At 39.6% G+C, this 22,427-nt stretch overlaps 1 long non-coding RNA gene across 1 annotated transcript in view; it reads right to left on the bottom strand.

The window, feature by feature from the left end:
* Nucleotides 1–8,558, bottom strand: part of LOC128077084 (uncharacterized) — a 147,089-nt gene extending 138,531 nt beyond the window's left edge. The window contains exon 1 of the long non-coding RNA XR_008204822.1: nt 8,519–8,558. This is a non-coding gene — a long non-coding RNA (uncharacterized LOC128077084). The remainder of the gene's footprint in view (nt 1–8,518) is intronic.
* Between the last annotated feature and the right edge of the window lie 13,869 nt (nt 8,559–22,427).

Genomic DNA, 22,427 nt, shown 5'->3' with positions numbered 1-22,427 from the left:
CCAAATATCTCTGCAGTTTAAATACCTCTTAGAGCTTAGGCAAACTTTTACTAGCACATCCCAACTGGGTTAAATGGAAGTTCATCCCCACAGAGTTTCAGCTGGAGAATACAACTACAACTGCTACTTTAAAATAAAGTGGTTCTTCCTATAATCCCACATCATCAGTGTGTAGGCAGGTATGGAAAACAGATTATGTACAGCGTCCATTCATTTTCCAAAGTTAGAGAAACTAACTTAACACATCAGCTTCTTAGTAGTTGTAGTTTTACAGAATTAATTCTGAGCCATCTATTGCTGAATTCGGCTCTATGTATAAAGTTTTGAGAGTATGAACACAAAAAGGCCAACAACAACAACAACAAAAAAAACCCCACAAAACTCTACAGCCTTTTGAGACATTCTTACTATGGAAATGATAATGCTCTTTAATTTGGTTGGCATTTTAAATTGCTACCCTAAAGCCTTAGGAAGCACAGAGGACTCCAGCAGTGATATCATTTGAGGGTTGGACTGGGAGAGCTTCTCTCTGTCTTCTCTCTCATTCCACTGAGATGTTATTGGTACATTAATGATTATTATGGAATTCCATTGTTATAAATGTTATCAAAATAGTTGCTGTTTCTCATTATCAACTAATAAGAAAGGGAAATCTTAACTTTTAGCAGTCCCTTCCCTCACCATTACAGTTGATGGTGGCTTCCATACCACATACACAAAGTTCCTAAACCCTATCACTGACCTTAACAACAATGCTTCCTCCTAAAATCAGTGTAAGAAAGAAATGATGCTTGCTCTGTTGCAGCAACTCCAGGTACTTTTTCAAGCAGACCAGCAGGCTAGCAGGGAAGCATGGCGCTGCCAACATAACTCATCCTACACAAAGCCTGACAAAACACTGAGCTCCAGTTTCTCCTTATTGACTGGCCTGACCCTCAGCAGTGGTATTCCAGGTTTCCTCCATGGCTGCTCAGCCGAGCAGGAATGCACAGGGCTGCCCAATTCAGTGGTTCCAAGCACCAAGCACGAGGGCTGCCACCTCCAGAACAAATCTACAAATCATTTGTCACCAACTTTGATCTACCTTGTTTCAGGTGGTTTCCTCTCTGTCTATTATTTCTGCTAAGAGACCCGTGAAAATTAAATACAGACCCTATCAATGCTTGAGTGACCTAGTGCTCCATCATACCAACAGTGTAATAGCAATAAATCATTTCAACTTTAATCTATTGTTATTGATGAATGTACAATTATTTGTCATCTAATATGCTGAAAATGATGACCAAAGAAATAGATCAACTTTTTTCTTCTTCCAAGTACGGCATTGATGGATTGTATCCCTAAGCTGTTATTACACTTATAATGTACTCTTCTGCTATGACAGCACAGCTAGTTTTTTAATCATTCCATAGTAATCAACTTAAGACAACACAGCAAGACTCATAACTCATGTTCTTTTCATTTTTGTCAGTGATGGGAAATGAAAATGTTTTTATTCTTTTGAAATAATTCTTACCTGACTAGGCTGAAGATTGCTTTAAAATTGTAAATAAATGGTTGCTTATTGAGCTGGAACTGAAAAGTGACATATTAAAATGCCTGTTGCTGAAGAAAAAAATAATAATTTAGGCCTGAGTAGAGCGAGAATTGGTTAAAATAATACTTTGTTTTTCTTTTAACTGGTTCAGTGATAACTAAAATCTGGGCTTGCTAGTTAAGCTATACGCTCCTATTGCCGTATGTAAGAGCAGAATGAGTCTGTGAAGACAGGCTGGCTTAGAAAAGTAATCTACAGGGAACACTGTCAGAAGCTCCTTTTGGCAGTCAGTGAGCACAGGAGCTCCTGTTCCCCTTTCCATAGTGACTCTGAAGGAAGAAATGTTTGGGAAATGGTCATCACCTTCAGTTTGATACAGCAACTGGCACTTGGAAAAATCTCGTGGGGAAAAGGAAAATGTCCTTCATTTCCTGTGGCATCTTAGAGATCAGAAGACCAACCACTGCTCTCCAGGACGCGCTCTGCTTCTGAACTGTGTATGCAATATAAGAAGATAAAAGTTTCTGGCACAGGAAGAAATGCTTCAAGAACCCATTTCTTGATCGTGGCTAGAAATATTTGGCACTGCCCTCACCCACAACCCCCTGTGCTGTCTGTATGCTGGGACCAGGTTGTGATGAGAGCTCCTGTCCCCAGCCCTGGGTCTTGGTGGGGATTCCACATCTCTGCAGCATGCAGCACTGGAATTCTCCACAGCAAGAACAGACAATGAAACTTGACGTTACTTTTGTTCTGAAATCTCTTTACTGTTATGACTTCTCCCTGTGGCCACTTAGCAGCAAACAGAACAGTATCAGAATTTTCCTGACAACCATTACAGCCAACCATTTCCTCATTTACCAAGGGATGTTTGTTTGTTTTTTTCCATTGGCATTAATACAACTTCAGTAAACGACACAGAAACAATACATATGTCTAAACTTTCCAAAAGTACACTACTTCTCTGGAGAAGCAGGCCAATGCACCTTCAAACATCCAATTTTCAGAAGCTCCTAGGAGAAGAGCAGTTGGAATTTAGGTGTCTGCAAGAGGGACCCAACATGGGACAGCCTGAGGACCCTCTTGCCCCTTCCAGGATGGCTCTGGCCCCATGGCTGCTGACAGCAGCTCAAGCACGCTTGCTGCAGGAGCAGAATGTCTAAAGAAAGCAAATTTCAAACCAATGAAGAAGTAAGGCATTAAGCCCAATAGCTCAAATTTTATCTCCAGGCTATGCTGCAGGCAAACTGTCCTCAGGGCTGGCAGCATGATCTTGCCACGTCATGACCCTCTCAGCACATCATGCACTGCTTTTCGCATCAACCTAAAGCAAGGCAAATATTAACAAGTGGCCAGAGAGAAGGAGAATGAAAAGCTGCAGTCGTGTGCACAATGGCCACATTGGGTCTATGAAAACCATCTGCTGGAGACACATCTCTAATCCAACCCAGAACTGCAAATCTCAGCTGTAACCACCCGTGCTTTTCCTGAAGTCCAAGAACTAGTGAGGAACACAGCTTTTCACCAGTTCTATAGCAATGGCCCACTTACAGCTTCTCTGTTCTTTTTGTTTCAGTTGGCAACACAATTTCAGATGAAGAATGAGGGGTGCCCAAATAATATCAGGCCCCACTGCAAGGAGGGATGCTGAGATGCAACCACATCTACTCCATCCCCAAGCTGCTCCGCAACGAACAATCCCCCAAAGAAACCCAGATATGATTGCTGCTTCCAAACAAAATTGCTCCTTTAAAACCTTTCAGAAATGTTTATCTTCCTAACTGTGCAACTTGGATTCTGGAGCTGGTCAGCATGCAACATCCCCAGGAAAAAAAATGATAGTGAAAATGCTGCTGTAAGCAGTGAGAAATGTAGATTACTAAATGTAACAAGTCTCCACAAATCACCGACTTCTTAGGTTGCAAAGGTCAGTCCTGGCACAGTTACTGATATATCCTACTTCGTGATGTCTGCACTCTTGTAAGGCTGAAATGGGTCCTATATGTCACACAGATTGGGTTTGGACTGCTGTGGATGGAGAAGCCATCACTCTACAGATGCACAAATACTGAGTATCTCGTTTCACAGGAAACTCATGAGTTGAGTGTTTGTCTTCCATCCTAAAAGAGCAATAAATTCCATAAATTCCTCCTCCTCCCCCAAAAAAAGAAGAAAAAGTCTTTTATATTGTTGCAGTTTGAAAAGTTGTTAAACTCAATAAAATTGAAAAGTTTTGTTCTGATCATAGGTATATAAAATAGGCTAAATCTATAACGTGCAACTTAATCAACTTAATCATTAAAAATGTGGAACGTGATTTAAAACAAACGTGAAAATGTCTTTCCTAATGCACCTCCTCTATTAGAAAGCTCCTGCACACTGATCCAAAAGCCCCATCCATCACTTCCCTGGCTGAGCAACAGAGGAAGCTCTGGGCTGGCAGGGCTTTGCTGGTTCTGCAAAAGGCCAAGACCTCTTGTAGTTATTTTATGGGGAAGGACAGCAACATGTCACATAGGCACAGAAATGTACCCAGAGCTGCACTGTTCCCGTAAGGTAAAATGATAGGAGGTGAGAAACACATACCTGTTTAACACTTGTTCAGAATTCCATTGTACAGTCTAATATTGAGATAGTACCACAGTATAAAATATGTATTTCTAGAACAAAGAACACTTTTTTTTTCCTAAAGATCATTGTTCCCTACTTGTTTTGCATGCATTTCTCATCCCAACTTGTTGCAAACGCCAGTGGAAACTTCCCTGCATCGCTTCTGCTGATCATAGCAAAGCATTTTCTTCTCAAACCAGAGCATCTGAGTACTGAAGAGGCATCCCCATTAACTCATTACCAACAGGAACAACTGATCCACCAAGATACAATACTACAACGTCACCAAGAGCATACAGTGCTCAACAGCAAAACCTGCTTGTTGGTAATGAAGGTTTGAATGCCACTAATCATGTTTTTTCCATCAGAAATGGCTAACAAGTAATGAACACGGAATGCTACACCTAAAACAACAAAAAGACCCAACAAATAACAGCTGAAGTGCTGCCTCTTCCCCCACCAGACAGACTCAGCTTTATTTGTTTTCCCTCAGTATTTGTTTAGGGAATTATGAATGGTGCTAAGCTGCTCGGTGCTACCCTTCAGCCATCATTATCAGTTATCTTTAGGGGAAATCATTTTTCTTAAAATCGTGACCCATTTGATATCTTAAAAACAGCAACATTAATTTTCATTTGTCACATAGTAGGGTATAAATTGACTAAATGTTAATGGCCTTCTTCTTGAGTAATCAGTTCTACGTGATTAACCTAAAAATTGCCAAAATGTTGTTTACTATTCATTTGTATCCGAAGAAAAAGAGATCCATGATCCATGAGTTAGAACAGGATTAATTTACTTTCTGATCTGTATTAAAACTTGCCACAATTATTCATAATCATTTTACTCAATATTTAGCCTGGCAAAACAATTTAATCCAGAGATCCTCCCAGTACAATAACGCTGCCTCAAAGCAGCACAGCTTTCTGATGCTTGCTATCAGTTTCACAGGGTAGATTTAGTTGGTGGGTTGTTTCGTTGCTTGTTTGAATGGGGTAATGCAGGCTTAACTTTTCTGGCTTTTTTCTTTATACAGAAGGTATAGTCGGTGGTCTTTACCACCATCTAGTGGATCCAGTTCCTTACAGCAAGTGACATTTTAAAAGTATTTAAGGGAGAAAAAAAGTATTCAATATATATTCAACAAAGAGATTTGGGATCAGAACACTATCCCAGATCTTAAACCACAAACAGCGACTAATGAGTGATTCTCACCAATGAAAGAGCCTGAAATATAAATTATTCTTCTTTTGAAGCACTGATGAAGCTCTCAGAAGTCCATGGATGTCTTACCAGCCATACAAGCAGTGGAGCAGCTTTTACTCCACCCCAGGTCAGCACTGCTCCTTCCCATCCCCATTATGTCCCTCTGGATCCCATTCCCAGCCATGCAGAGAGAACACAATGTGCAACAGTGATATCCTACCTTTAAAAATGACTGTGTTGCTCTGTCCTTAAACAGCAAAAATGCCTACAACTAAAATGTATCTGCAGGAAATTCTTATTTCCTTGTGGAGGGTAAATTATAACGCTGATGAATGAGAACCTTTATCCCAGCACACTAGAACCAAATCTCCCCATCCAAGGACACTTTCCAAATGGCCACTGCTTGGTGGTGGGAACAAGGGTCAGTCTACTGGCTTCCCATTGTGAAAGAATCATAGAATCATGGTATCCTTAGAGCTGGAAGAGACCTTTAAAGGTCATCTAGTCCAATTCCCCTGCAATGAACAATGATACACAGCCAGATCAGGTCATCCCTAAAACCTCCCCTAGACAGTTGGTGTATAGATGGTTGGACAACAGAACACACAGCTCCTTCCCTAGCACATAATGTGAACTACAAGCAGTCTCCTTCCAAACTGTGTAGGGGGTTATTTTAAACTTTGTCCTTTAAAAGGAAAAAAAAAAAAGGAAGGAAAGGAAGAAGAAGAGCCCCAAGCAGCTTCTGTAGTGATAGCCAATGGCTGGGCTATGTCCTTCCTGCAGGCCCTCTGATTTTGCACCTGATTAACCAGTAACTCAGGGTCGGAGCCACGCTCCTGGTGACTCAGTGCTCTGGTTGACTGCCTGACAAGCTCCACAGGCGAGAGTGCAATTTACTTGTGTGCCCCAATTAGCACTGCTAATTGGGGCACAAAATCTGTGTATATTTCTATTTTTTTTTTTTTTTTTTTTTTTTTTTCAGTTCTCAAGCACCACTCTGGGAACAGCAAGAGGGCACAGAAAGAGAGATGGGGTTGATCTGCTCCTCAAACACGTGAACAGAGTTTCAAACGAACTGTAAGAAGGCACCTACAGGACGGCAGAAGTTAAAGAACACTAAATTCTCTGGTAAAAAAAAAAGATTAAAACAGGAATGGCAACTGGGGATCTTGCAGTAATCTGGAATCTTTCTGGCAATACCAAGTTTTGTAAGTTTACCATAGAAGTACACAGCAAAGAGGAGCTTTTTATTAAGACGTGCAGGGAACTACTTAGGCGCATGTGCAATTATTTCAGCTGTGTGCCAGATACCACAGGTACTAAATAAATGCTGGGAACTCTTTTAGCATCATTTTTCTGGTATTTGCATACTGCAATAGTACTTCTGATGCTTAAGTGCCATTACCATGCATTAATATTTGTTATACATTCACTGTTGTAAGTTAATTGTTTGTGTAAATATAGGCAAGAAAGAATGTGTACACTGTTGTACACACAAAATTTAGCAGCTTTAGGACCTAGAGACACTCAGTGGGTCATTTGGGTGGTTGATGCTCCAAAACGAACCCCAGATTTGAATATACACACCAATTCAAACAGAGTGTGTAAAATAAATAGCCTAGAAAACGAGAAGCTTTTTGCTATTTTATTACGCCATTTGATAACACTGTAAAAGAATTACTGTACATTTCTCCAGCTAAAAAAAAATATACTCCATTTCAGAAGTGCAGGCTGATTTTATTTTGATCTATTATAATAATAAAAGAACAATTATCTCTTTCCTAGAAGCCTTGAGCCTGAATCACTCCCCATGCTTAATTCAGGATTCTGAGGAAACTCGAGGTGTTAAGAAGGGCCATCCCACAGGGCAGGCACAAGGGACATCAACCAACCAGGACTTCAGCAATAGAAACCCAGGGAACTTTACCACTGCAGGCAGCAGTGGGACATCACAGCAACAGCACCAAGCCTTCTTGGCTTACTCCACTTGTTTGGAGCATGTACTGAACTTGAACTGATCCTTACTTTGCCAACCACTGATGCTCACATGTGCAAAGATGTGTCTTTGCAATGGATTCAGAAATGAGAGCTACATTGCACATCTCCTTTCTGAGCCAAATGAACTGTCTGTAGCAGGAGCTAAACAGGAGCAATGATCTGCCCCTTCAGTCACTCACACAGGTATACCCACATACTTTAAGAATAAATATAGGCAAAATCAAAAGCAAAGTTAAAGAGAAGCATTCCCACTTGTGTAACTGCTTTAGTCTCAGCAAATATTTATAGCTTACTCTGAATCACTTACACCCTAAAAACTGGAGAACTGTGACACTGACATCAGCACCCTTTGTCACCCACACATTTCACATTCACATTTGCATAAGAAAGCTTTTATTTGGCCCAGGTGAATTGTATCCATATTGTTTCCTATAAAATAATTTCTTCATCCAGCATTCCCTGGATAAAACTACACAAAAACTGAAATTTCAGCAAGGACCCTGATAGAATGAGAGCATTAGGACAACTTTTAAAGGTAATTCAAGGGATAAAAGCCCCCACAGCCACACTATGTCTCCTACTATGCAGATGGAGAGGTTAATTGTATGGGCATAATATCCTGAAATAAATTTATGTCAAGAACAATGATTTCAGTAAAACAATTTCTCAACCATTCCTATTTTTCCAAGGTAAGATGAAGGAGCATAAGGGGAAGGAGTCTGATAAGAAGGAAAACCCGAAGAGGAAGGAACAGACGGGAATTGCATGTAGCTGGGAAAGGAAAACTTTGCAACAGTAATTAATATGGAAATAATCTTCACCCACTCTGCAGAAAGCATGACATATGTTAAGGTCATTCCAACTCAGAAAATCTTTTCTAAGCTGAGTCCTTAAAGGAGGACGATTTAAATTAATGGGTACAAGCAGAGGCCGAAGGAGAAGGCAGGAGATTTCCCCAAGCACACCCTGACCCAACAGCATCCTCTCTAGGACAGCAGAACTGCTGCTCCTTGAAAACCGAGCTGTCAACACAGAGGTGCAGAGGGAACTGTAAAATCAGTAATTTCTTCTCACAGTATAGTTAGCAAGGGCACAGAGGAGTTACAGCAATTAAAGAGCACCATTATAGAAGGCTGGCAATGAGAGGCTCCAGCCCCACAAACCCACCTGGCATGCACATGTCCGTCTGTCCTCCTGGTGGTTCACAAGCAGCCACATTTCCTCACTGGCAATGACAAACTCTGTCTGCCCGCATCCCCAGGGTGGAACAGGATTTCCAATGCAAGTCACACCTGCAAAAATATATTCAACATGACAAAGCTAATCAATGACAATATGGCGGAGGCAGTTGAAGAGCACTTCCACAGAGATCAGCCTCAGGTTCGTACAGAACTCTGGGCAGCAAATAATTCATCACCCCTTTATTAAATAATTAGATATTAACAGAGGACCGCTGATTAGACTGCGCTGATATCATAGTGTGTATTTTCTCTCTTGACTTTGTCACCGAGGTCACCATACAACTCAACGCCGAGGAAGAGAGAGGGAGACAGTGTATGGGCATGGCTGTATAAAGAAGCCTCTCATTAACCCCACTGACCCCCCATAATTTCATATGTCAGCAGCTAATCAAGGACTCACTGACATCATCAAGGGATAGGGAGAAAAGATCTCCCAAGGGACCGATCACTTCTCACAGGAGAAAGTCTACACTTCCACCGGAAGGTTATGCGTTTTTTCAAATAAATAAAGTGTTCTTGCATTATTTTTAATTAATGTTGAAATATATTTTTCTACTGTTGGAGTCAATGATTTATTTTAAGCATGATGGAGATGGCAGTTAAAGGAGTCAGCCCTTGGTAGCCCGATTTGTCCTACTGCTGTACTTTGTCACTTAAGAAACATAATCAAAATCACCTTCTTACTGACTTCTAGTCTACAGTGCTTCTAACATCACTGGTTTCCCAGCTAGAAGAGGAAATAAAAGGCACACTGCACTCCTGCTACAGAGTTGGATTTTAATCATTTTGTATTTACTTAATACTTTTATCCCAACAGATTTGGCAAACCCAATCAACAGAGCAGTTAATTCATCTGTGGCACACATAAAGCCACATCCTCTATTAACACTGCGCTGTGCTACTGAGAGGTCATCAGGACACGGGGTCTGCAAAGCAGATCTGTGGACACTGGCCAGGGGCTGTCAGATTTCAACAGGACCTCAATTTCAACAGACCTCAATTTCAACAGGATACTATGGAATCTGCACAGATGATAGATGGCCAAACATAGCCCATGTAATCCAAAGTACTTCATAAAGCCATGTGCTTCCTCACCTCCTGCCCAAGTGCATGGTACGGGGAGCATCGCTTTGCAGGGACATATATTTTATAGTTGAAAGTAGGCAGCTGATCTGTGTAGTCTTTCTGAGGTGCATTCCACAGGCAGAAATTTAACAAAAACTATCCATTTTTTAAGACAAATGCAATTCAGCTTCCCACTGCACTGATGGCATACCTCAGCCCCTTCCTGGGACAACGCAGGATTCACATCATCATTTGTTAAACAGCATCCTCAAGGCTTGCATGTAGCACATTATGCTGCCACGAGGCAGATACTCCAACCAAAAATAATAAAAAATAGATCCTCTGGTCACCATTACTCAATGGACCGATGGACTTCCTGCAGCTGGACCTGATTTAGCAGGAAGCTGAATGCCCTTAGGTGACCATGAGTGAACTATATGCACAGTCTTTTAGTCTTTATCAATATCTATATGGCATTCTTTTATAAACACGGATACTCATCTAACATTCAGTGGTGGGCATCCCATATGACCTTTCTTTCAGATATGGAAAGAACTTCCCTATCCCACTAAGACACTGTGTATATATAACTTAGGTATAACTAATAAGTCACCATCAATAATCTAAACACAAGCTTCCTGAATAAACAGGTCAGCTCAAATGTATAAAGATGCCTTATATCCAGAAAGGGTACACAGATGGATGCCCCTCAAGTAACCATGTCTCCATTCAGCTTTATGAATGGAATTTTGTAGAAGGTTATGAGGAAAGGCGGTTTTTATGCACTGAATTTTACACAGATCTTACTTCATAGTACTTACTTAATGGTTTATATATTATTAATATAATTATATTATTAATAGTATATATATATATCTGCAGTAAATGATATCTAAATCCCAAAGAATTAGGTAGCTTTTAAAAACATCCTCAGGCGATCAAAAAACAGTAATATGAAACAAGTTCACTTGCATTCAAAAAAATTATCAGGAAGATCAGGAAGAGTAGGACTGGAAAATATTCTAATCTCTTTTTTTATAGAAGATTGGTTTTTCGTGTTTCTTTTTCCCGTTTTCCTGGCTGTAATTATCTGTATCCCTAAAACTCTACTTCTGCTTAGCATCTCTTTTCTTCCTAGGACTGACTAATATGCACCTGTGGATCTCACAAAACAGTCCTAATCCATAGCTGCAAATGTTGGAACCATAGAGTTAGTTACTTCAGGTTATCTTCATTCCATTCCTTCTGTTTTGTTGAATACAAATATTTTAATCACAAGGGAATCGTACATAATAAGCTATGTTCTACTTCAAATTGTGACCATATGTATTATAACACAAAGCAATTAATAGCAGCGCATCCTGAAAAATGCCATACTGATCAGCTGCCTGCCAATACATTATGAACACACCAAAGTCAAAGATGAAATTTTATTCACCATGTAATGAGAATACTTTCTGTTTACGTTGGCAAGGAAGCTTATTCCTTCCCCAGCTTCTGCGCAGTGGATCATCGCTAATTTTGGCCACACTCCTAGGTATGACTTTCACAGTTGATAGAGTATCCAGTTAGGACCTTTTGCTTGGTCTGTGGAGTAAAAGAGCTTGATAGGATGGCCTAAGCATAGGAATCCCATGGCACTGCTGCAGGAGCTGCCCAAGGGACATGCACAGATCTGCATGCTCCTGGCATGGCAGCTGGGGGCCAGGTAAACTAAGCAAGGGCAACTGAAATGGTAATGAAATCAAGCCCTAAATGCGAGAATTCTGGATGAGTATTTTTCTAAACAAGAAATGGAACAATTGCTGAAAATAAGAAAAAAACACTGAATGATCAAACTTGGAGAAAACTCGTGAGTGTTATACATGACAATATTTGAAGAGTAAGAGCTCACAAAATTTCCCCAAGGTTGATGTGGCTACTTAGACCAGTAAGAGCTGCAGAAAGTTATAGTACTTAAGGCCTCTTCATTTTCAGTTTTGCCTATGTTCAAAAATCAGAATTAGAACAAAACAAAAATAAATACTGTATTGTTTTAAAATGAAATTCAGATATTTTTTTTTCTGAGTATTGTTTATAACTACAGTGAGACACAATTCCCGTTTTTTCTTTAACTCATATCTAACACTCCTACAAGTTCCACTTACAAAGATAAATCTGAACCAGTTTCTACGTTCATTAAATAGCACGTAATTAAGAATAAGGGTTGTTAAACCCATGACCAAATAAGTCCACATTCTCCCTGTGGCCCAAGTATCATCTTCAGGTGTACCACCTAACTAACAACTAAATGATCACATCCCTAAAACAAGATCTATACCAAAATGGATACAGTCAATAAAGAGAACAAAATCCAATTCCAAAGCAAAAAAAACCCCACATTTTCTGAGAGCCATCGCTTTAATGGGTTCATGAGATTTATAGAACGAGCTTATTTGCCATATGCAAGCCAGTTTTCCATTCTCTTGGGGTTACCATGGTGTAGGAAGTTCAGAAAATCTATATATAAATGGGCAATTTTTAGCATATGTAGAAGGCACATCTGATAACCTCATCACGGCCCGCAACCTTGATATACAGTTTGTTCTACTTAGGGTACAAGATAATTTCACACCTAAAAATAGGTATTTCAAGGTACTAAAGGTTAAATATCTGTTCTCCATTCCCAGCAAATCAGAACTTGCAAAAATGATTTTTTTTTTGCTGTTATTGCTATCTTAGCACTGTGAAGAGGATTCAGTAAACCTAATTTTGATTTTCTTCAGGAATATACAGAAATGCACATAAATTGTTTATTTCAAGATACTGTGTGCTTTGTTTGGCTTTAAAATACATCACTAGAAGCAAAGCCTGGGCTTCAATAACTTCTGAATGTCAGCACATCTCTGATTTCTAAAATGTGTGTTTTACTCAGGGATATTGTGAGTGAGGAGCCTGTTCCAGCTCCACGATAATGCCAGCATTAATTTTCACTTATAATTGTTTCCTCCTTAAACAGCCCCGCAGAGAGAGACTTGCATCCCTTCATTACACATAACTTATCATGGCATTAAATTTGCCTAAATTGTACTCCAGTGCTACCATACTGCTGACCCTTAAGTCTGTAAACAAATACATTTGTTCTCTATATATTTATGTTTTGTCTTCTAAATTGTGAGAAAATGAGCCTGGAATCTTCATATTGTAATTGTATCATCAAAGCCTGTTGAGAATACGATAAAGTAACCAGAAGTTAAATTATCAATAAGAGTCATTTATTTTGCATTTTTATTTTAAAGAATACTTATGAGAATTGTGATAAATTAGCAGTGACAAACTACTTCTTGCAGGCTGATTTTGTGTGGAGAGTTTAATTAAACATTGCAGCTGTTTATCTCTATGGTGATTAAATTTTCATATGTAAATTACATGTATTAAGATCAAGATACTTATGTAAATGTCACTTGCCTTAATGTTTTGTGTTACTGTTATTAACATCTAACCATCAGCTTGTAATCTTCTTGTATTGCATTACGCTGGAATGCTCTACACGACTAAAATAAGTAGATTTATATCTTAATAACAAACAAGTTTTTAAAAAGAACATCTTACTATGTAATTGAGATGGAGATAAAAAAAAAAATAAAAAATAAACTGCCAAGTGTGAGCTGCTGCAAATTTCAGAGCCTCGTCGGTGAGAGCCGCATTCATTCAATGCTCCCATCCATCACCAAATTTGGATACCAGAAATCTATGTGTCTACTTAGAATAACGCTTCCCTCTACCTCATAGCAAGCGAGGGCATTGTGTTCTTGGTTGCTGTTGTCAGTGGCACATAAAAAAGACAGCACTATTATAGCTCTGATAAACAAAGAAATAATAAGCAGATTGCTATTCACAGCAGAAAAAAGTGCTCCTGATCTACCCGCATCTATACCCAACAACCAACCCAGCCAGATTACAGACATATCTTTGTCAAGAGCACTGTAAAGTTCTGGATACTATAGACACTGGGATTTGCCACAAGATTTCACATGGACTTTTTCTACTTTTATTTTATGTTTGTAAATGTTATTCTCATTCACACCGATGATGAAGATAAGCAACAACTTGGAGCGAAGGAGCAGGAAGATCAGCCATCTCATCTCAATTATTGGAGAAGGAAGTTCCTCATACAAAAATATGCAAGTCCCTTGAAAGAAAGACTTTTCATTATGCCAGTCATGCTTGAAGCCTACCAAAAGGCACTCACTGAAAATAGGAAATCAAACACATCACTTGCAAAAAAAAACAAATTAAGAGACCAAATTGCAGTAGGCGATAAATAGAAAATGAGATAAAAGCAGTTAGGATTAATTTATTTTGAGGAACTTATATGTTACATAGATTGTCAGAGTTTGCATTTATTTGTTGCTTTTATTTGATGATTAGGAGAAAAGGAAAAGATCACTGGGAGGTGGAGGCTTCATTTACTTACACTGTCATCCAGGAGGCATGCCACTATAAAAGAGAGCACATTATCTCAATGATCTACTCAAAAGCAATGAAACGCTTTGAAGATGCCCCAAATAATTGTATGGATGTTCTGATGGGCAAATTGAAGATGAGCATTGTCTAGGGGCTTAGGATAAGTTCAATAACTCTCTCAGCAACACGATGAGCTTTGAAGAAAGAGCAGTCAGATAGCTTGACAGCGTAAGAAATTAGCCTGTATTTTAATGGATACCATCCCCCAGTGCTAATAACAACATCAGCTGACAGTCTGACTTTGTACTCAGAAGGTGCCATGCATATATTCATCCCAAGTTTCTTTTTTATTTTAGAGTCTTAAATTACATCCCATTGACTCTTTGGGGCTCAATTCAATTTACCTACTAAGTTTTCTTATTTCCAAATTAAAACTACACAATATAGCTCCTTTCAATGGAGTCAAGCACTTAACTGCTGGAAAAGTGCTTTCCCAGCACCATACTTCATGTCTTAACAGAGGATGCTTTCAGTGCTCAGATTATCCTGACATCTTTGTCAGTGGTTTGGGCATGACCATTCCCAGACAACTCACTGCTCTGCTCTATGTCAGCTAAAGAGATGAGAGCAAGATTTAGGAGATAAATGCCCCCTCCCTGGAGGTGTTTAAGGCCAGGTTGGACGGGGCCCTGGGCAGCCTGGTCTAGTATTAAATGTGGAGGTTGGTGGCCCTGCCTGCAGCAGGGGCTTGGAGCTTAAAGACCTTTGATGTCCCTTGCAAACCGGGCCATTCTGTGATTCTATGATCCAGCTACTTTCCTTTCAGAAACGGGATAAATTCAGGGAAGAAAGAAGACTAGAAGCAAATGATGCTGCTGAGCTTTTTCATACACCATTCATTCACAAACACTATTGCACAATTACCCTTAGGGTTTTTTGTTGGGTTTTTTTTTTCGTATTAAAATAATTCCAGTTACAATGAGTTTCTTTTTTTTCAGTGAAATAAAGTCAGACTTCAAAAACACCTGAGTTTGCAATTGCTCCCTCCCATGCGAAAGCTGCTTCAGAAGAAAAATAAATCTTTCCAGCTTATAGAGATAGCCATATTCCCAATCTATTAGAAATAATTCTAGATAACCTAAAAAATGTGGGGTTTTGGTTGTTTTTTTTTTTTGTTGTTGTTTGTTTGTTTTTTAATCTGCTGTTTTAAAACCAGCATCTGAGCAATGCAATCCTATTGATGGTAGATCTTTCTCCTGTACCAAGTGCACATCTTTGATGAAACAACTCCACTCTTGCCACCTCACCAGCTGAAATGGGTCGACATTCCTGGAACTGCAGAAAGACCTACGTGAGGCAAATGAAACTGCTGACACCACCCCAAGTGCCATCTCCAGCATGGGAGCAGAGGTCTCACCAGTTAATGGGGGGAGATGAAGATGACATCTTCACCTGCAACTCCCTACTTCAGATGATATATTGGACAATGAAGTGTTAGGTAAGTGAAGAATTTGGCCCTGCATGTGTAAATGGTTCTCTACTGCTCAGGGGTTTGCAGCATCTCAGTCTGAACACATGGATTTATCACTATTACAAACCACTGTGGTTCACACAACAGAGTGGGGACTATAAAAAGACAGAGGATAATTAGCAGGGAGAAAGCTTGTACTTCCTCATGCAAACCTCACCAAGCAATAACAGGAAGAAAGAGTGCAAAACTAAGTAACTGTAGTGATTTTGTAAATTACTATGTTATGAATCTCTCAGAAGCTCCTCAAAATGGACAGATCTTGATGAAGTTCATCAAAAAGCATTTTCCTTCAACTAGAAAAGTTTCCAGTGCTGTTGGAGTTCAGCTTGCCATGAAACATCCCTTATTCATTGGCTGGCTGAATAATGAAAACAAAAAACCCTGAAAAATGATCATAGCCAGGATAGTTGGCAGCAGATTCACTACAATTACCAGAAGTTAATTAGAATTATTAAAATAACAAACACAATGCCACTGATAATATGCATCTATATTTAATAATGGAATCCAACAGCGCGCCCAATGAACTACATTATATTACTTTAAAGCCTTTTCTTGCTCACCAAATTAAATGTTAACAGATTATCATTTCCAAATCAGTTGGTGGATTGAATCTTATTTACGCAAGTCCTAAAAACTGAGTTGTAGAGCAGAACTACAGTTTGTTCTCCTGGGTAGTAAACAACTTGCAGTTCATTTCTGCTTCTTCTTTCCCTATCCACATCCATTGCATTTACAAAATGAAATTCTGAAGTTACAAGCAATTGCTGAAATGATTTCATCACAGTTTCACCTTCTATCACTGATTTAACGTACATTTATTTAAAGACCTGCTTGAATAAATTTCAGTTAGCCAACATCTTTGCACCTGCACTCAGATTACTTTAATCAGAGAAATCTGATCACATTTAACCCATTTTTGCCTCACTGCTGTATGTGTACAATACTATAAAGTACCTCATTTTATTTTCACTGCTAAACTGAATTATGCAGCACATGGTACACAGAAACCAATCTTTAATTTTTTTTAATAGCAGATTTGAAGAGAAGTTGCTGATACATGCAGGGAAACACACGTTGTTGTTGGCACAGTTCTCCTATTCCTAATGAGACAGCAGCCCTCCCAGTTCTTCCAATATGTATATATGAAATAAACAAACAACCTCCCAAAATAAAATAAAATCAACATTATAAATAGTCTTCTTAATATTTTAAACCAGACCACTCCTGAAGGCAATTACCTGTTGTGATGAAACATAAGCAAGGGACAAAAAAATACCTACTGGGATAAAAAAATTAGAAGCCAGGTAATGGATTTGCATCTGTTTTTCCTTTTGCTATCATGGGCTCAAACGGCACCAATTATTTAAGAAAGATTCATCAGAATGAAATGTTCAAAGGTCTTCAGGCTGTAAATTGCTCTTCTGAACCTCACATACATGGAAGGACTGAGTGCAGAAAAGGTAGGAGATGTAGCCTCCCTGTAGCCACTTAAAATGAAAGGTTTCCACTTCCTTTGGGAGTGCATTCTTTCCAAATTATTTTCAGACCTTTAATTCTCAGTAACTACAAGGTTTTTGGCCAAAATTTTCCCTGTGAAATTGGGGAAAATAAGAAAGACTGGAAAAAAAATTAAACAAAACAAAAAGCAGGTAAAGATTAATCTGAAGGTTCTAGATAAGCTGTCCTGCAGCAACTGTAGTTTAGGAAGAAGCACAGAAATATAACAGAGAAATGCAAGTTTTCACTGTGAAGTGTAATAATCAAAAGTGCAACTACAATTTGAGCAAACCCTATAATTTATTAGAAGATGACTGAATATACGAACCTCTGTCTTTAACACAGGCACAACAACATGCTTTATATGTTAAGTGACTAATAAAAAGCAAATCTGTAAGCACAGAAATATCATTTTTATATATTGTTACTATTGTTCATCTTTCACTTGCTACTGCAACCCAAAGAATAAGAGAAATAATAGTAGCTGTCTTGCAAAATAAAGAGATACATATGATTTATCAAGTAATTAGTCATATAATTGAGTAAATCAAGTTGTTCAATCACCTTTTCTTCTTCACGGTCCATTCAAGGAAAACAGAGAAAGAGCAATGCAGTGTCATGTATTGAAGTCCTAAAATACTAAACAGTAGGAAGAGAGAAAGAAGAGAGAAGAGAGAAGAGAGAAGAGAGAAGAGAGAAGAGCATTCCCTGCTGCTGGGACTTGATTTGAATGTTAATGCCAAAGGTCTCAAACCCACCCAGGTGGCTGGCAGAGCAAAGCACACTGACCAGGTGAACACCTAAAAAGCCAACCACACGTATCTGTATGCCATACATACAGACCTAAGCAACAGGCTGCTCAAGTAACACTTCACAGACTTTCAACCTTAAGAAAAATATAACTCTACCTCACCAGAGAACTAAATTTGCCCTTTGTCTCAATCTTCTACAAACAAAAGAAGCCATGGAGACTCTGCCACTCATCTCCTTGACCATCCTCTCGACATTGCTCCTCTTCCAAACTGCTCCTTTTTGTTGCTCAGAATATCCAGGGATTTTTACTAATTAAATAATTTCACACTGTATTATCTATGGTTAACATGAAACCAAGCTTTACTAATTTGATCTCCGTACGTCTAGCACCATTTATTCATGCTGTATCACCATCTCTGAACACCGATTATATTTGACCTCTTGCTCTGTGTTATAAAGCCTTTACAAAACTCACAGCTAAGGAAAGTCAAGAGTTGAACATAACCCAAAGAACCAATATCTGGAGTTCACTAAGTATCTAAGTGAATTGCAGATTGACGGGATAGAAGTGTTCTCTTATTTAATAACTTTGCATAAATTTTCAATGAATTTTTACATGAGTTGTCAAGGCACTGGGGCATTGGAAAAGAAATAATTTGAAAACTAAAATCTCTCTCCACCCTTTCCCCTTCCTTTTTTCCTTCTCATTCTTGCCATTTCCTTTTCCCTGTTTCTCAACTCACCCACTGAAGATGTGCAATTCCTTTGTTTTTTATTGTTGTGAAAACACCTTTTTGATTTCAAGGTTGTGGTGAATTTTGCATGTGCAGAGCTGCATCTCCTGTAGGAAACGAGGGAGTGTATATCCAATGTGATCTACCACACATGCTGTTTGGCTTTTGCCTGGAGTGAGTATGTGGATTCACTTCTAAGATCTTTCTTTGTACCTGCTCAAGCCATGGTGGTACTTTTGGTACCACTTCTTGCTGACGATGAACTCACTTAAGGTGAAAACAATAAAATTAAGAGAGCCGCTACGCATTTCCAAGAGAGCTGCTCTCTTATGGAAAACAATTAAATGACACTTGAAACTTGTCCAACCTGCGTGTAGGGCATCAGTTAACAGCTGAGACATTCAAAACATTGGATCCTACATTAATTCCTGCACAGTGAGGTTCCCAAAGAGCTACAATAACGAGCTTGTAAAGGGCAAATCTAAAGACCATCCTCATGGGCCTCAAAGGTCCTTGTAGGTTTTCAACAGTGGGTCACATTCAACCAAGAGTTGTCCAAAGCCTGTCCTGCTGACACCTAAAGGGAAATGTAATTTTAAAAGCTGATTTCCATTGCTACAACTGAGTCAAAAGGAGTTCTGTCACTGACTCAGAAGTTTTCATGAAACCAGGCCTTCATGTACCAGTTACTAAATCAAAATTCCACCCAAGAGAAGTGTGAAAATATTTTCAGCATATTTATCAGCACCTCCTCTTGCTCAGAACGAAAACAAGATGGGTAGATTACATAGGAGAGAGCAGCAGAGCTTGGGTCCTGGGTGCTGCAGTGCCCCGAGCTGCTGCCAGCTCCCATCACTCCCAGCCAGGGCGACCTCGTGCCATTTTTTTTTTCACCAGCTCACTTCCAAACCCTTTAAAAAACAACTGAAGTTAAATAACAAATAGCATAAATATTTTAATAGGCCTTCACATTACCAACTGCCAGACCAGCTGTCTAGACTGCAAGAGTATTTGTGGCTTTTTTTTATTTTAATTTTTAATATATATATATTTAATCTGAAACACATACGTCTACATGATGGAAAGCATCTCTTGGGGTGATCCCTGGCCCCACAGCCATGTCCACTGAGCAGTGCAGGGCCACATTCCCATGGCCATAACCACAGCACTTCCCCAGCCTCCCTCCATGAGCAGAGGAAATACAAAGCACCCCGGTCCCTGCATAATGAGCTCAGCTTTCTTCTCAAATAATTATCAGCACTACACAGAAAATAAGCTGGTAAAAAACTGTGGGAGTTCAATGGCTTTTATGACAGACGACCCTTTATTTTGAGTGTTTGATGCCATATTATTTGAAAATATGAGAAGAAAATGATTGCAACTCCATACCCCAAAGGGATTACATCAGGATGAGGTGAGTTAAACATCTGCAGCTGTATATTTAAAATGTGTTCATTGAGAGAAGGATGCTTTAATCTTGAATCTTTAAAATACCTCTGATACCGCACCACAAAATAATAATAGTCTTAATTTAAATGCTCCCATTCCTATATATTATAAGGTAAGTGCAACTTTAAATGTTCATGAAACTAGGAGAGAGGAAACGGTGGTTTCCCAAAAGCAGAAGTCACATTCAATGGAAATACACAGAGTATAAAAGCTTTGCCTACAAAATACAATAAAAAAAATACAAAAAAAAAAAACCATGATGACACTGAAATAGAGATCAAATGAAGACAAATCTCCCATCTCTTCACGTCTCATGTAGTCCGACCTCTAAGCAAGCTGAATTTTTAAAGACTGTCGAAACTCCCATTTAAAGCAAAGCAGAGCCAAGCTCACTAGCTGAATTTTAAGGAAAAAGAGCTGATGGTTTTGGTTGTATTTTTTTCCCACTAAAGAAATAGGAAATCCCATGGAGGCGATGCAAGAGCTTTAATAAGGCAAAATCACAGGCAGTTTTCATTTCACACCCATCAAATTAAGTAACAAACTGACCAATGGGGTGAGGGCTGCTCCAAAAGTAATGCCTCCTATTTTATGATGTTGACCCATGACAGAGGCAGATATTGGTGGTATGGCAGTAGAGGTCAAACCTCCCTGCCAATATTCTGTTTATATTTAGTTAATGCTTACTAAACTACAGAAGTTGATATGAAAATTCTGTATTGTGTTGAGGATAGAGATTTTCATTAGGAAATCCAACATTCCCATGACATCATAGTAATAACAAGCTAAAATGTGAAGCTACAAAGTTACATGGAATCTCAGGAGTAAATTGGGTTCTGCTGAAAAGATTTTCTTGAAACTTTCTACTGCTTATCCCTGGTGTTCTCTAGACTTCTGTCTAATATGATATTTCTCCTGCTCACCTAAAATCCAGCCCTGCCCAGTGGAGCACAGAACTACTAAAGAGTGAGCACTGAGTTCCCCAGTGGTGTCTCTCAGTGCAGTGACATTGGTCACCGTGCTCTAACACAGATTTTACAGCCAGGTTTGCACCTCATCCTCAAACACAAATTATAAGTGATTCGATAGCCCTGAGATCAACAGAGGAATAAGATATTTTAGCAGTGTTTCTCTCTTTCTCAGCCTCTCAAGAAGTGGCTGTATTAAAACAGCACGGTGACAAAATGAGGGGGAAAAAAGCGTAAAACAAAATAAAACAAAACAAAACAGAAGTGTTTTCTTTGCAGGGCAAGCAGGAGGTAGGTCCGTGCCTTACCACCACGCGAGGGAGCCATCCCTCCAGAAATGCCAGGGTTAGGGCAGGCCAAACCTCCAGCCAGCATCCCGAGCAGCCCTGCAGCACAGCCACGGAGACATGAAGTCCCCACTGCTGACCCAAAACTGTTCCTATTTAATCCAAATGCAGAGAAAGCTGGTCTCAAATAGTCATAACTGAATTATTTTTGTCAAAAAAAACAAGCTCCAGATAACATAGCCTTAAAACTGCTCCTTCTTAATGTTTAATTCCAAAACTAAATACTGGGGATTTCCTTGGCAGGCACACGAGTACCTCCGAGTCTGAGGGCATCGTGCTCAGACTCGGAGGTACTCGTGTGCCTGCCAAGGAAACAGCCTCAAGCCCAACACAGGCCAGGGTGAGCACTGCAATGTAAGTGGCTGTCAGGGTCCATCCTGGCTCCTTGCAGAGGAATTAGAGCAGGTTATACTGCATTGGGTTCATGTGAATAGGTTTTGGAAGAGAAAGCGTTTTGGAATGGAAAATAACCTTCCAGTCAATGTATTATTTGTCAAGAGTCTTATCATGGAATCACAGAATGGCCTGGGTTGCAAAGGAGCACAGTGCTCATCCAGTTCCAACCCCCTGCTATGTGCAGCGTCACCAACCAGCAGCCCAGGCTGCCCAGAGCCACATCCAGCCTGGCCTTGAATGCCTCCAGGCATCCACAACCTTCTTGGGCAGCCTGTTCCAGTGCATCACTACCCTCTGAGTGAAAAACTTCCTCCTAAGTATTCTTGGGATATTAAGATACAACATTTCTCTTGCATTCTTGAGCAGCTTTGCATAAGCATTCACGCTCTACAAACTTCAAGCATAACCATTAGCTTAAAGCAGGTGTCTTCCCCTGTATGCCAAAAATTAGGGAACATGATCACAGATCTGTGCTCGGCTTCTTGCTGATTATGATCACAGAAGATCCAAAAGCTCAAAGACAAAACTTCTGATGCACAACCTCCACCTCCACTGATCCCAGCCACTCGCTTAAGGAGCTGTGTACACAAATGTGGATCGAGTAACAAGGGGGTGGGAGGGCAGGGAAAGGCCAAACTCTGCTACC

Source organism: Tympanuchus pallidicinctus, unplaced genomic scaffold, assembly GCF_026119805.1.
Source record: "Tympanuchus pallidicinctus isolate F22 unplaced genomic scaffold, pur_lepc_1.0 scaffold15, whole genome shotgun sequence".
In the NCBI taxonomy this organism is placed as follows: Eukaryota; Metazoa; Chordata; class Aves; order Galliformes; family Phasianidae; genus Tympanuchus; species Tympanuchus pallidicinctus.
This window is presented reverse-complemented; position numbering and strand designations above follow the sequence as displayed.